Raw genomic sequence first — 16,315 nt, forward strand, 5'->3', positions numbered from 1 at the left:
TAATGCTTTTAAAGTTGAATGTGGGAATTCTAAATCACGAGCTCCACAGATGTGCGTGCTAACCATTATATCAGCGGGAAGGGTATGATAATTTGTGTAAAGAAATAGTTAAGTATTCGTTGATGGTGTTGGCTGCATAATTTACTGTGTGGGAATGAGAATATCAACTTATTTTCTATAATGATCCCTTTTGAGCACAAGCCACCCCGAGGCCAGCCCGATTTCTGAGGGAGCAGAAATATAAAAATGAATACTGAGGAAACAATGACAAAGAATACATGAAGAAATACCAAGAAATTGTTCATTTATTTCTGTAATGCACCTGGATCTTCTTTTACAGAGGATATACAAATTGTATTAACAAATATTACGAAAAATGAAATGAAATCTTTAAGTTTTACGTCCCACGGTTATGCCGGTTAGGCTAAAGGAGACGGTGATGATGAGTAATGAATGAAATGGTGGAATGAAGAAAGTGGGAGGAAACGGGAGAACCCCGAGAAAACCCACACACACGGTGTTTGTCCACCACAAAGTTCACTTGGCGAGGGCTGGGATCGAACCTGGGATCCCAAGCACCAGAGGTGAACGCTCTACCACTAAGCCACCGCGAAAAATATTACGATGCAGGAATAAAAAACAAATAATACTAAGGTTCATCATTCCCTAACAAATAATTAAAAATATACAAAAAGAACAAGAATTTTAGAAATATCAAAATAAAGACGGATGAAGAGGTTTCGATGTTGGCCAGTAATTAGCTTTTGGATCAGGGCCCACAAAATTTTTGAAAACGGCCTCTAAATCGAGTTTACGTATTTTCTACGGAATAAGGACATCATATTGAGTTAAGTGACAGTTTGGGTTTGGCTATACTATATGTAGTTCTCCTGGCATAAGGATTACAAGATAATTTTTGTTGAAATATATTGGATCTTTTGAAAAGAAAAGAAAAGAAAACAAAAGAAAAGAACAGAAAAGAAAACAATACAAAAGAAAAGAAAACAAAACAAAAGAAAAGAAAACAAAAGAAAAGAAATGAAAAGAAAACAAAACAAAAGAAAACAAAACAAAACAAAACAAAACAAAACAAAAGAAAAGAAAAGAAAACAAAACAAAACAAAACAAAAGAAAACAAAAGAAATGAAAAGAAAAGAAAAGAAAAGAAAAGAAATGAAATGAAAAGAAAAGAAAAGAAAAGAAAAAAGAAAAGAAAAGAAAACAAAACAAAACAAAACAAAACAAAACAAAAGAAAAGAAAACAAAACAAAAGAAAAGAAAAGAAAAGAAAAGAAAAGAAAAGAAAAGAAAAGAAAATGTAATGAAACCTTTTAGTTTAATGTTCTACGGTTATGCCCATTAGGCTAAGGGAGACGGATGATTACGGCAAGTGAATAATTATGGAAGAATTGGTGGAATGCGAATGTTGGAGGAAATGAAAGTCCTCCTAGGAAACCTACTGATACGATGTTGTCCACCACAAACTTAGGAGACGCGGTGGCTCAGTGGTAGAGCGTTCACCTCCGGTGCTTGAGGTCCGCTGGTTCGATCCCAGCTCGGGTCGGGTGAACTTTGTGGTGGACAAACACCGTGCTCGTGAGTTTTCTCGGGGTTCTCCCGTTTCTTCCCACGTTTCTTCATTCCACCATTTCATTAATTTCTCATAATCACCGTCTCCTTTAGCCTAACCGGCATAATCGTGGGACGTAAAACTTAAAGATTTAATTTCATTTTTTTTACCACGAACTTATTGGCCGGGGATAGAACCAGGGACCCTACGCACCAGAGGTAGGGCTGTACCTCTGAGCCACCGTGCTTCCCAAAAAAGAAAAGGAAACAAAATAAAACGATGTTATGTGAGATATTTGGTGCATCTAGCAAGAAGTGTACCTTTTTTAAGCACAAATGAGTAAAATGCGCTAAAATGAATTTAATAATTGATAAATAAAATTGGAACTGTAGACAAATTTTCTATAACGTTTTGTTTTAGAGACGCATAAATAATTTAGGGTGAACACCAAACGCTCTGGTTCCTTGTTAGCTAATTGGCTATAACAGGAGCAGTACCGTCATTTCAGATTTGGCTTTGGGGGTAGGGGGCAAGACCCCTTGATAAATGTAAAATTTCGCGTTTTTCACGGACTTACTACTATTCTATTGATAAAATCTATATAAATCTCAAACTCAGGGGAAAGAAATACCCCTCCCTGCCCCCCTAAATGACGCCCCTGAACAAGAGATGATTCCTGTAAAATAAACAACTAATATTTGCAACTGCGAGACGTTAATTATTGATTTTTAAATTACTGTAGTTAGATAAAAACAAGCCAGTGTTAGTCTGATAGCATTAAGAGAATTTCTTGATCAGCATGACCAGGGTTCGAACTCAAAACCATTTTATTACGAAGCTAGAACGATCACTCATTTTCTAATTTGATTGGTCGATTTTTCCTTATTTCAAACTTACCTTCGAGTGTCAGTCAGACTAATAATGTACATACGAACGATTTGTACATAGCTATATTACGTGTGTAAGAGTGTGTGTGTGTGTGTGAATTATTAGTTCCACAATTACCCACACACAATCGTTGTGGCGCTGCAATCGAGGTACCTCTCTCTCGCTCGCTCTATTCACACAGACTCCGGAGCCTGCCGGACCGTTTCGTTGCGTACTCAACTTCAAGTAGTGTGAGTTCGAGTGGGCCGCAAAGCGTGCGGGTGATGTTTTAACAGCGTAGAAATAGACACAGCGCGTACTTCAACTAGGCGATAGACGCAGAGATCTTCGCGTGGCGAATATTTGGACGAGTCGCCCGGGCGTATTAAAAAAAAAAAAGAAAGAAAGAAAGAAAAAATATCTTGAAGCACGGATTAAAAAAAAATCACGTGGAAATTTTCGTAAATAATAAAATAAATAAATAAAAAAGTGCAGTGATGTGATATTTTATGTTGATTTTTTGATTATATTTAAAGCGCTATTGTGAAATTCGAGTTATCAAAATAATCTTTGAACAGGTCAGGTCGTGTACATATTGAAACACATTATTATCATCAGCTGGAACATATGTAATCTCCAAAATGAAACAAAAAGGAGGGTAAAAATATATATTATCAACTGTAACAAGCCGCTATGGTGACATGTGTCATTACAATACCAAACAGTGAACATAGTGTGTATGTGTGTGTGTGATTTTTTTTTATTATTATTATTATTTTCACTTTACCGGCACTTTTTGACCGTGTTCGCGCGCGTGTGTATATTATATAAAAGTGACATGTATGTAAAATTTTTACTAAAGAGAAGTGTAATACATCATCGGTAAGTTTAAAAGGAAAAAAAAAAAAAAAAGAAAGTGATTGTACCGCAATTTCAGCTCACAATGTGTTTCTAGTATTTATCGTTCGAAGAGTGAAGTGAAACAGTGTGTGATACATTACCATATTCATTTATGAAAGATCGCTTGAACGGGAAGTATATCAGGCAGACAGTCAGTCAGGTAAGTATTCTCGTATGTACATAATGCATTACTTTGTTTCTTTTTTTTTTCTTATACTGTGTTGTTACATGGTGACTGATGCATTAGAATGTTTCTGTAAATATTATCTTTGGCAAACGTCACCACAGTAGGGGGAGTGGCGTATTGCTGCAAGCTTTGTAGTACGATAAACATATTTCTTAAACCGATAAAAGTGTTGCTTATCATATCATTAATGTGTAGAGAAACGTAACCACTTTTATCTCCAAAAAACAAATTTTGCAGTAATAGAGATAAAATTTTTTATTGGTGTATTTATTTATTTTAGAATTTAGAATCCCTCTTTCCACACCTTCTTATTGGAAGCCGAACGACAGTAATGCGTTAAAATGCCTTCCCACGGGAATCGAACCTTGGATAACGTTCACCAAAGGAGTGCCACTAGACCTACAAGGAGAGTAAAATGTATATAGTGTTCGATAAATGTGCTTCCATGTAACAACCGCATGTGACATTATTTTTATCTCTGCGAAGTCCCGGGTTCAATTATATGCATTTTGCAAAATTATTCGGTATGGACTTCGTAACGAGACACACTGCTTCATTGCTCATCGATAAAGGAAGAAGAGATCACGTAGAACCACGAAGTAGATCTAGAAGATAAAACTGGGGGTCCATCCAGAACCCAGATTATGATGAGTTTGCTATAAACTTTTTAAAATATATAAATAATAGCTTACTGATTATTTTTGTCATTCAAAAAACTGAGAAGGCCTAGGCCCACCGTCCCAGGCTGGATCCGCCACTGAAGTACTACTCTGAAAACAATACCTAATTGAAAGATATTTAAAATTTAGAAGTTAATAAAAAAAAATAGGTTATTAATATCTCATTATCCTAATCTGACTGTCCTAGTATTCTTGTCATTAGTAATGAAAACTTGGATGGGTTACGTTTCACAGTTACATTTTTACGTTAATAGATAGAGTGGTCATCCAGGGGCTACAAAATTTATATCTAGGTCATATCAGATCATATCAACAATCATGCTCAATATGGGTTGGTGTTAGCAATATTCTCACAACACTACTCCTTCCCTTTAATCATTGATGACCAGAAGGTAATGATTAAAAAGCGGGAGACGAAGGGCGCCGATCCTGGGGGGCCGGGGGCCCGGGCCCTCCCAGAGCTCATGTGGCCCCCTATTGTATTTATGAATATACAATATTTGGCATAATTTCAATGCAATTTGTCTTAAAATCCTCATATATATAGCTTATGTATCTGAATGCCCCCCTCCCCTAAATTTACAGAGAAATCGGCGCCCTTGCCGGACACATTGACTTAGAAAGCTGGACTTTATGAATTTGTAAACCTTTTTCCCATACATGACGATTCAATTTTTTAATTGTTGAGCGGTGGCTCAATGGTAGAGCGTTCACCTCTGGTGGTTAAGGTCTCTAGTTCGACCCCCCGCTTCGAGTCAAATGAACTTTGTAGTGGACAAATACCGTGCACGTGGGTTTCTTCGCGGTTCTCCCGTTTCCTCCCACTTTATTCATTCCACCATTCTATTCATTTGTCATCAACACCACCGTCTCCTTTAGCCTAGCCGGTATAATCTTGGGACGTAAAAGAAAGATTTCATTTCATTTCAATTCAGTTCATTAATTGCGCTTAGGCATCTTTGGCTCAAACAAGCTGGGAAAGCTACATTTACAAATAGCTACATTTACGTGTTAAAATTCTTATATTTCTCTGCTCTTCGAGAGGCTTTCAATAGACGCTTGTTCTGCAAGAATTCTTTAAATATGTCATTGCACTCTAAATTTTGGAACTCTATAAACGTTTCTTACTTTACAAAATTCTGAAATGTCGTGAGACTGGAGCCATCGAGCCACTAAAATAATGAAAAGTGAAACATCTATAATGAGACAAGTGAAAAGCAGGACAAATGGGCGTCCGGCTCGACTACAAAGCTGAACACGGGACAGGACCTTGAAAATCCGGACTGTCCGGCCAAAAGCAGGACATCTGGCCACCTTATCGTCATCTAGGGCTCCACGGAGGGGGGGGGGGGGCAATTTCCTCCCTCTGAGTTTGATATTTGCATACATTTTAATCTATATGATAATAATACATCAATGAAAACTCAGAAGATCTACTGACATCTAGGGTTTTGCCTCCTCCCCCCGATTTCCAAGCATAATCTGAAGTGACGTTCCTGCCCAGGCATGCAGAATAAGGACAACCGTGACAAATGTCGGGCAGGCCGGGGATTTAGCGACGCTTTTGTATCTAAGTTTTCTTCACTGAATTCTGATTTTTTCAAAGTTTAAAATTCCCGATAGTGACAAAATAAATTATAAATTTCCTGGATATTAAATTTAATTATATATATATATATATATATAAATTTGGAAAAAAGGACTAGTAAGTGTCTTAAGAGGCCCCATCACGGCGAAAATAAAATACCGCTAATTTTACAGTAATTATGTGATATCTTCAAATAGATAAAAAAAAGATAATCAACATGTGGAACAAGATCGCCCTAGACAATATTATTTTACATGATATACCGATTTCCAATCATTTAGAAAATCGGCATTTATTTTCGCGTTTCTAAATGACTGCAAACGGAAAGCTACTAGGAGACTCGTGATAACAGTACCTCATGCAAAATAATATTGCCTAGGGCGATCTTGTTCCACATTTTGATGACCTTTTATCGATCTGAAGATATCAGATAATTACTGTAAAATTAGCAGTATTTTAATTTCGCAGTGATAAGGCCTCTTAACAGTTTTTGGTGACATTAATAAAAAATGAAAATGAAATGTCTTGTAAGTATTAAACGTCCCACGATTATGCTCTTTAAGGCTAAGGAAGACGATGAGTAAAGCAAGTGAATGACGATGGTAGAAGTGGTGGAATGAGTATGAGGGAGGAAACGGCAGTACATGGTGAAAACCCTCAAGCACGATGTTGTCCGCCACAAATTTACTTGGCCAAAGATAGAACTATTCACTCCACGCACAAGAGGTCTACCACTGAGCCACTGTGCTCCTAGACAAAAATAAAGTTCAGTAAAGTGATAATATTGGAATTTAGAGACTAGTCGAACCCAGGGACCCCACACACAAGAGGTAAGAGCTCTAACCCTTTCAACACGGGGAAACACAATTGTGCGGGTTGATTAAAATTGATGTAGAAGTGCCCCCTAATACTCTTGCGCTTCAAAACGGCGTGCAGTGATTGTGTAAGTTTCGTTCAACGATTTGCAGTTGTTTTGGTTTCTGATTGGTCATTTTGGGCGCGTACAAGAAGAAAGAAAAATGGTGTTCTCAACGATTAGTCGATTAGCTCAGTATTAGCCGTGTTGAAAGGGCTAATACTGATCCGCCGTGTCCCCAGACAAGAATAAAGTTTAGTACAGTGATAATATAGGAATTTAAGAGATTTCTGAACTGTTATTTGCTATTTACATCAGAAAACGAACGGAGTTCACAATACTGAGGGCCCGTGAAATTTTTCTGGTGGCCCATGAAATCTATGGGCGGTCCTGTCCCGGAGAATATCTTCTGAAAATACCATTGCAAATTAGTGTTGACCACGATTTTTTTTTACCTTCATAAAAGTTGTTTCTGGATTTTCTTGAAAATTACAAATGAGAATTACCCCTCCCCCTCCCCAAATATAATTTTCTTCAGCTCGGTGGAGTCATAGCTATTGATATATGTTTTTATCTTTGAACATTTCATGGTTGGAATAACCGATATTATCCTATTTTAGGAGGAGCACACTGGAACATAACTTCTCTTAGCACAAAATGCACTCATACTATCTTAGAAAGACATTATTGGGTGCAGATTTATTTTAGAAGGGCTGAGTAAAAAGACAAACCAACTTAAAAAAGACCAAGGTGGGCACCATAAAGCACTAATGCTATGAATATCGAACAGAGTCAATTCAACAGCGCAGCAGGAGGTCTGAGCGAGGTCCTTCTAAGAGAGAAGGCGCGTCAGCAACGGTGTGGGTATGCATGAAGAAACACTTTGTATGGGATAAGAACATATGCCTTGCGTGCGGCACAGCTTTGCCACACATCTATGATCACTTTGAACACCGGTTTCAAATAGCACTTCACTTCATCATGTCATCCTTATGGAGTACTATATGGTTAAGAGTACACTGCATTTCATATTCCGCATGTTACACATATGAACTGTGGTCGAAGTGAGACAGTATGCGGTGGTATGCCATACCGCCTCTGTTTTTTCAGTAATGAGGACATACCGTCACTGTTTTTTCAGTGATCAAGACAATATTTAAATAGCCGGTATGTTGAGTCAAAATCAAAGTAAAACATACCGCCTCTGCTTCTTTCCCACTTCGAACACTGCATGTGAGAGGTAAGATCCAAATACATTATGATTCCTTTAATAATCGTATTGTGAAATCAAGTAACGCATTTCTTATGTAGATTTTACAAATATATGCCCCCTTAAATAAGATAGCACTATATAACCAATTGGTATATCTCAAAATTTGCGATTTTGAGTTAACACTGTTATCAAATATGATGTTACGAGACCTATCGATCCCTCGCCTTGATTTTACGAAATCTACCGATCGCTTGCCTCGATTGAACGACATCTACCGATTGCTCATCTTGATTTTATGGAATCAATCGATCGCTCGTATTGATTTTACGAGATGTGCCGATTGCCCGCCTTGATTTTAGGACATCTACCGATCGCTTGCTTCGATTTTACGACAGTTACCGATTGCTCACCTTGATTTTATGGGATCAATCGATCGCTCGTCTCGATTTCATGAGATTTATTAATCTCTCGCCTTGATTTTACGAGATCTATCGATCAACTACCTTGATTTTACGATATCTACCGATTGCTTGCCTTGATATTACGAAATCTTCCAATCGCTCGCCTTTATTTTACGAGATCTACCGACCCCTCGTCTTGATTTGTAACGGTATTGTGTAATTTTTATATAATAACTTGTATTTATGGGCAAAATGTGCTTTTAAAACATGCACAAGCTGTTCAAAAGGAAGAAGAAAATATAAAGAGAAATAGATGTAATTTCTTTTCTGTTATTATGATTGATGTTCTGTTGTGATAGTGATATGATATGTTTCGTTAAGTCGTCATAGCAACAGAAAACATATAATATATAGATAATCCATCTTGTGATATATACATGTACAATATTTAAAAGTGTGTAAATGTTTAATTTATTACATACTACAATAAAAAATGTAATATCTAAATGAAGTGTTGAGATGGATTTTGATAAATCAGTAACCTAGATTATATAAATATACGGACTGAGGATTATAACGACATATAAAATATGTAAAACAAGCATTACGCTAATTACAAACTAAGGTTTTTCATAGTAATACACATTTAGTGGTCGTTATAAATTGGTGGTTTGCCGCCTCAGGAATTCAGGAGATTTGTGAGAGGTGATTTGTGTAAACATTCTCCTAAATAAAAAACTGCAGATCAAGGGCGCCCATGTTGTGGTTTCCAAGGGGGGGGGGCAAGTATAAGCGACGTTTCAAATATAGTTTCAAATTTTGCTGTAACTAATGTAAAAATTCTATTGGGTTTTCGATATTCCCAAGTACAATTTCCTCTTGGGGGGGGGGGCGAGCGCCCCACCTTGCCCCCCCTGATGGGCGCCCTTGCTGCAGATTGATTTTAAGGTTACGTAGTAATTTTATTAAATACATCAAAACGTAACATACCTTATTAAGGAGTGGAAGAAAAATTTTCAGAAATATTAAAATGAGTCTTCCTGGTAGTGAAAATACATCTGAAGCAACTGGTAATCGAGAAATGTACAAATGTACACTTTCTTTGACCTAGATGACCTTATTAAACAACAGATAGGATAATTGAAGCAAGATTTTGGTGAACAAATGAATCAGCAAATAGGACAATTGAAGCAAGATTTTGGTAAGCAAATGAATCAGCAAATTGTACAATTGAAGCAATAACTCGACAGTAATGGTCAACATTTATCACGACAAATTGAGAATGCAAACCAGCGAATTGAACAGAGTGATCACAAAATGGAACAAATACTACGTAGGTTCATCGAAGTGAAAAATTCAGTTGTAGTTGCAGAAACTATAATTAATGAACACAGTAACCAAATAAGTGAACCTGAATCTTTCATGGAAACTATAGAGAATGTAGATCCTAAATTTGCATCGACAAAGGAATATGATGTCATTGATTTAAATGTGTGGATGAAATTTGTTGAGTGTTCGCAAAAACATACTGCGATATAGGTTGAATTGGATTATCTCGACTTCTCTCTTTATTCGAATGTTTTTGATTGTCTTAGTAATGCTGCGTGTAACGAAGATTTTAGTATGCATCAATATGCAAAAAGTTATGGTCATCTTCGTCTAGTGAATGCTATTGGTTGCTTTTATTCACAGTATATTCAACATGATGTTAATTCTGGAGATGAAGTAATTGTAATAGAATCGTTTAATGATATGTACACGACATTGGTTCATGTAGCAAGAAGAAAATTGATTCCAGTATTCGTGAAATTTTGAAAGAGAACATGTGTTCCCACCAATGCTTGTATTGATTGGTCGATTGAGTTGGAGCTGTTGAAATGTTCACTCAACGAAAAGACCAAAATTATAATAGTGAACAATCCGATGGTGCTTTTACAGAACGTGATGCAATGCGTTGACTTCAATCATCTAGGTATGACATTGCAAAATTTTGAAAATCCATCAATGGTGCGATACAGTACTAACCTGAACCAAACTAACCTTAATCGAAACCAAGTTCGAAATATACATGTGAGATTAAAGTGTGATTCTAATGTAAAAAGTAATGTTAAATTCACGTGTACCGGTAATGTAACAACAGTAATAGTAATCGTACTACACTTAGGAAGCATGTAATCATTAGATCTAATTTGCCTTGAATTGGATTTCGTAGAAATTTCCTAGATGGAAAAAAATCTTGAAATAGGAAACAAAGAACTGTAGATGTAAATAACGCGCAAGATTGTATTCCGATTTATGATTTTCAATGAAACCTAAACGAATTCGTTTGTCATGTAACTTAAGCTAAAGTTATGGCGTCCGAGAAAACTATAATCAATTGATTTTTGTTTATTTTCACTGTAAATATCGTTATGATTTCGTTTGTTATTTGTACTTTATTTGAATTCTATGAAGATAATATAAATGTTCAAAAAATAAATAATTTAGTCTTTGTAAAACTAAACTCTCAAAGCGATGCGTCCTTAAAAAGGATTTATAAATTTTGTGATTTATTTGCTGGACCATATTTATGTATAAGGCAAGTAAATCCTAAAGTTTTCGAATTAATGAACGTGAAGACTGGAAAATTTTTGGGTTTACGCAATATTGACGAACTTAAATTATGGCGTCCTTCGAAGTATAATAAAAGCAAATGGATGCAATTAGTTAAGACATTAGTTGCTTCGTCAGTTGTAACCAAAGTTAACATGAATGACATTTAATCGTTGAACTAATTCTTAATATGATAATTTCTTTATTTATGTTAGTTTATGTTATGATGTTGATTATCGTGTTTTGTTCTAGATATTGTCGATATTTCGTTTATAAATTGCATTTTGTTTGAATATATCATATATTTGATCCTTTCTCATTTAAGAAAACAATCATACAAACATCATAATAATATCCTTTTTGCAATCTTCTTAGTTTTGCCCAAGAAAATGACATAGATTTTGTTAACTTCCAACTTGTAACACGTATCGATGGCCTCGGAAGGACTTTAAATTAAACAATTTTTATAACGTTATTTGAATGTACCTTCTATTGTCAATGTTGAAGTGTATAAAATGAAATTAATTATAAGAATTAAGATAAATATGAAAGTAATATTGATATAAAAGTAAAATATGACACATGATTGTATGAATTGTAATTATTGCATATACGAGAGTCATTCGAAAACTCAAATAACCAATATGTGATATCCAACGGTCCAGAATTACTTTTTTTTATTTTTAAACAGAAAAGTCCCATTTTTCGGGCGACATTATGTAACAGTATTGTGTAATTTTTATATAATAACTTGTATTTACGGGCAAAATGTGCTTTTAAAATATGCACAAGCTGTTCAAAAGGAAGAAGAAGAAAATATAAAGAGAAATAGATGTAATTTCTTTTCTGTTATTATGATCGATGTTCTGTTGTGATAGTGATATGACATGTTTTGTAAGTCGTCATAGCAACGGAAAACATATAATATATAGAGAATCCATCTTGTGATAGATACATGTACAATATTTAAAAGTGTGTAAATGTTTAATTTATTACGTACTACAACAAAAAAAGATAATATCTAAATGAAGTGTTTAGATGTATTTTGATAAAACAGTAACCTAGATTATATAAATATACGGACTGAGGACTATAACGACATATAAAATATGCAAAAAAAAAAAAAAGCATTAAGCTAATTACAAACTAATGTTTTTCATAGTAATACACATTTAGTGGTCGTTATAAATTTACGAAATCTATCGATCGATCGAATTTTAGACAACTCGATATCTCGGGAATGCAGTCCGTCGCCAATGATTCTTACTGTCTTACAATAATCGTTAGATGTCGTAAAATAAGAAAAAGTAGAGGCGTTAACGTCACAACATAAATTTTCAGATCCTGTATTGGTTTTCCGAACGATGACTTGTCTGCTCATTATACTAACTAATTCTATTGCCTACGAAACCTGGAGATTCAATACCGCATTCAGAAAAGCTCTCGTCACTTCTCTGCTTTGCCAATTGTATCCAGTTTCTACATTGGATTCCTATTTCTCCGAGATGCACCTTAATATTGTCCTACCATCTGTATCTAGGTCTTCCTAATGGTCTTTTTCCGATTGAGTTTCCCTTTAAAATTTTGAATGCGTTTCTGCTTTCTTCCATTTTGGCTGTATGACCTACCCACCTGAGCCTCCTAGATCTAATGATCCACGCTAAATGGGCCTATAGTATTGTAATGTCATACGTACGTCTTTTACTCCACACAATAAATTATGAATGAAAGCAAATTCGAGACTTCCTAATTATTCTATGCATAAGTGTCAGCTTATCTGTCGACAAATATCCGTCTGTCGACAAATATCAGATCGAAAACGGTAAGAGATATCAAGAAGTGGTTAAAATTATAGATGGCCACAAAGTTCCGGTTCCGGCGGAGCGGTTCCGCGAGAAACCGGTTCTTGGAGATCCGGTTTCCAGAAACGATTCCGGAACCGGTTTCAGATGTGGATCGGAAACCCGGTTCCGGAACGGATCTTGGGCACCGGTTCCAGACCTGTGTTCGAAAAGCCGGTCCCGGAACCGGATCCGTTCAGAACCGAAAAACAGTTCCACCAGGAACCGGTTCTGGCGATCCCTAGTTAGAATCTTTTCAGCGTCCCAGGAATAGATTCCATCTCTTCCGTTAACCTTCAATTCAGACCGAAAGTGTTGGCAGTCAACAGTTTCGGCTTTCAACCATTTGATCGCCATAGAGCAAAATCGTCAATAGATGGCGACAAAAGATCAATCGATTCAGTCTCAAGACAACATACTATCATCACCTGCAACACTCTAACAAAACCGGAAGTGGTTAAAATTTACTAGTGCTGTCGTTTTCGATACTTATTTCTATAGAGCAAAACTAGTAAGAAATATTAAAAAATGTTTTCTTGATACAGACACAGTGCCCCAAAAATGAGATTTATCTCGACTTTTATCTACCTGCTGAAACTGGAAGTGGTAAAAATTAAGATTTTTCGGTTACACACTGATCGCATAGTAGACGCAACCAAAATAGATAGCGATAAGCAGTTTTCTTGGTATGGATTCAGTCCGTAAGAAAATGTTTCACCTCAGATTTTATTCTTCTATTGCAACAAAAAGTGGTAGACACAATTAGTGATATACATCAGTGGCGGCTTTAGCGGGTAGGCCGGGTAGGCAAGGGGCCAACCCCCCCAAAATTAAAAAAAACATATATAAACGGTAAAAGAAACACTAAAGAGAAAATATATTTTCCCCTATTTATATTAATGATAGATTATTATTTAACAAATAGCATCAACAACTACTGTAAAAGTAATTTCCTACTGTCATTAATCAATCAAATGTGTATATGTATATCCATAAACGAGGGAGCAGGCCTACCCAAAATTAAAATTCTAAAGCCAAACCTGCACCTGTTGTTTCAATACAGGGTGGTCCAAAAGTAAGTATACACCCCTGCATTGATCAAGTATAACATTCTAGTTTATGAGTTCATTTGTTTCGGCTCTTCCCAGCTTAAGATGTAAGTAAAAACATATTTGTAAGAACAATAAAGAAACTAAGTCCACGTGATGGATAACAATAAGAAATGATATAAAATGCAATGAGCTGACCAGTACGGTACTGTATAGTTATTTTTGGGCCACTAGTTATTTTTGGGCCACCCTGTATTAATTTTTATTGCGCAAAAATAGTAAGAGATAATGAATAATAGCTTTTTGATATGATATGGAGTCAGTGCCTGAGGAACAGGTTCTATCTTTGTCCGTATTCCATCATTACAGTCAGTAGTTAAAAATGAATTTCAAAATTGAATTAGCACAATTTGGAAGTCTAACGTAGTTTTACATTGGGAAACGAAAGTCAATTTTTTGATATTTTGTAAGAGACAAGCTTGATCAATTATCTCGGAAGACTTCATCAACGGAGTTATACCTGATATGTTAACATCTTCACGGGTAACAGCAGCTATCGATAACGTGTTTAGAATTTATATAACCAGTGGTCGAAGTGGAAGAAAATCAGAGGCGGTTTCTTTTATTATGATTTTGACTCAACATGCCATCTATCTTAATGTTGAAATACAGTGAGAGTATGTTGTCTAAAAGATTGCATTTTTACCGTATTTCATAATGATTGAAAACCATTGGGGAACTTCTCTGTAGAGCTTCTCGGGGGACATGGGAAGACTTTGACCCCCAGTATACAACTTTCTGAACATATATATATATATTTTTAATCCCATTATATTGTATTATAGAGAATTATACACGAAAATGATTAAAAACCGAGTTTTTGTATTAAAATTCTTCCGCAAGAAAACTCTCGGACCTCCCATTCGATTGAGGAGTATTCCAAACCCCGGAAGATTCGTTCCCACTCCAAATAAGCCCTAAATCCTCCCATGCTCAAAACACGTCATTTATATGCATGAACGCAAGAAGACACACACACACATACGTACATAAGAAAGAAACAATTCAATATGGCACATAAAAATATAAACTAGATGATTTTTTTTTAAAGACACCTCATTTTAAAAACAAAAGGTAGGAAAAAGATAACAAAAATGTCGGTGTTGTCAACTTAGAAATTATTACATACGTCTACGTAAGAAATAAAATCTTTTTACGTGCAAAGCTATTCGTTGATTACTGTGTTTAAAAAATGGATTTATTAAAGGTATTTAGCATCTACTCTCCAGTGGCGGTATGTCTTGATCAGAGAAAAACCAGAGGCGGTATGGCATACTACCGCATGCCGTCTCATTTCAACCACTGTAACATTCTATATCTTCTACACAATCTGTGCAGTAGCAAAGTAATGTTGGTTGCCTATAACAAAAAGGATATGTAGAAAAGTGGCTACCCATATTACGGTTAAAATCTGTGTGAACTCCCTAGCTTCTATGCAACCTGTACAGTAGCAAAGTAATGTTGGTTGCCTATGATAAAAATATGTAGAAAAGGGGTCAAACCATCTGAAGTAGTCCAAAGATGGTGAAAATGGTTGCTCGGCCATCAACGAAAATTATTAAAATTTGAGGTCGAGAAAATCAATAACATCATTCAAGTTGTCTTGTGTACAGTCCGCAGCAAAAAACCTGCAACATGAACATGTAAGTTTATTGTGAAACGACGAAGTCTTTTGCTCCAAAATAAGTGTGCATGGGAGGATGCCGAGGTTTCTCTGGCGAATCGTGCCATTTAGACGTTATGTTGATTCCCTGCGCTATTAGGTGTAGTTTCACAATAAACTTACATGCTCATGTTGCAGGCTTTTTGCTGCGGACTGTACAAGTGTTTCTGAATTTCGGCCATCTTTGTTGTCGGTAGAGTGCCAATTTTTGCATTTGCAAGCGTTTACGAAAACTACAGTTGCTCAGGGCGTACGAATCAGACGAACACCAAACTAAAACGATTGTTTACAGGAGAGACTTAAGTACACTTTTGCTTCTAAATAAATATGCAGAGTTGCAAATCAATACATAAAATCACCGGGAAAAAACTACAGAAAACTACACTTTTAAAGGGGCTGTATTTTGGAATGGCATTAAATGAGGGGTTCATAAGTTTTGAGCTGAATATTATTGCATATAAAGAGTTTGCAGAAATATCCACATCTATGATGCTACTGGCAACGTAGATTTATGGGGTCCGAAAATTGAAGTTTCTGATTTTGATTCCATTTTTGGGGTGCAAAATCTCAGGAGGGCAAAGTGCTGCTTAGGCCACAAAATAATTCTGTATATTGAATAAACTATTGCCAAAAAAAAAAAAAAAAAAAAAAAATCGTGGCTGACATTGTATGGAGAAAAAAGTGAAGACATGGTAAAAACGCGAAGAAGGCACTTCGGTCCCGGAAAAATTTAAATATTTGGATATGATTCATGCTAGATCTCAAAAACTGTGCACGGTGCAGCAATTAGGGCCGCTTTTGTTTGTGTTCAGTTGTGTAAAAGCTTGCGAGTGGTGTTTGTTCCATCT

General features: G+C 35.9%; 1 protein-coding gene across 1 annotated transcript in view; it reads left to right on the forward strand.

Annotated features, from left to right (window-relative positions):
* Positions 1-2,663: 2,663 nt before the first annotated feature.
* Positions 2,664-16,315, forward strand: part of LOC145675726 (uncharacterized) — a 1,359,799-nt gene continuing 1,346,147 nt past the window's right edge. The window contains exon 1 of the mRNA XM_081746346.1: positions 2,664-3,497. The gene's annotated coding sequence lies outside the window, so the exon portion shown is untranslated. The remainder of the gene's footprint in view (positions 3,498-16,315) is intronic.

Source organism: Thermobia domestica, chromosome 18 (genome assembly GCF_964235325.1).
Source record: "Thermobia domestica chromosome 18, izTheDome1.hap1.1, whole genome shotgun sequence".
Classification (NCBI taxonomy): domain Eukaryota; kingdom Metazoa; phylum Arthropoda; class Insecta; order Zygentoma; family Lepismatidae; genus Thermobia; species Thermobia domestica.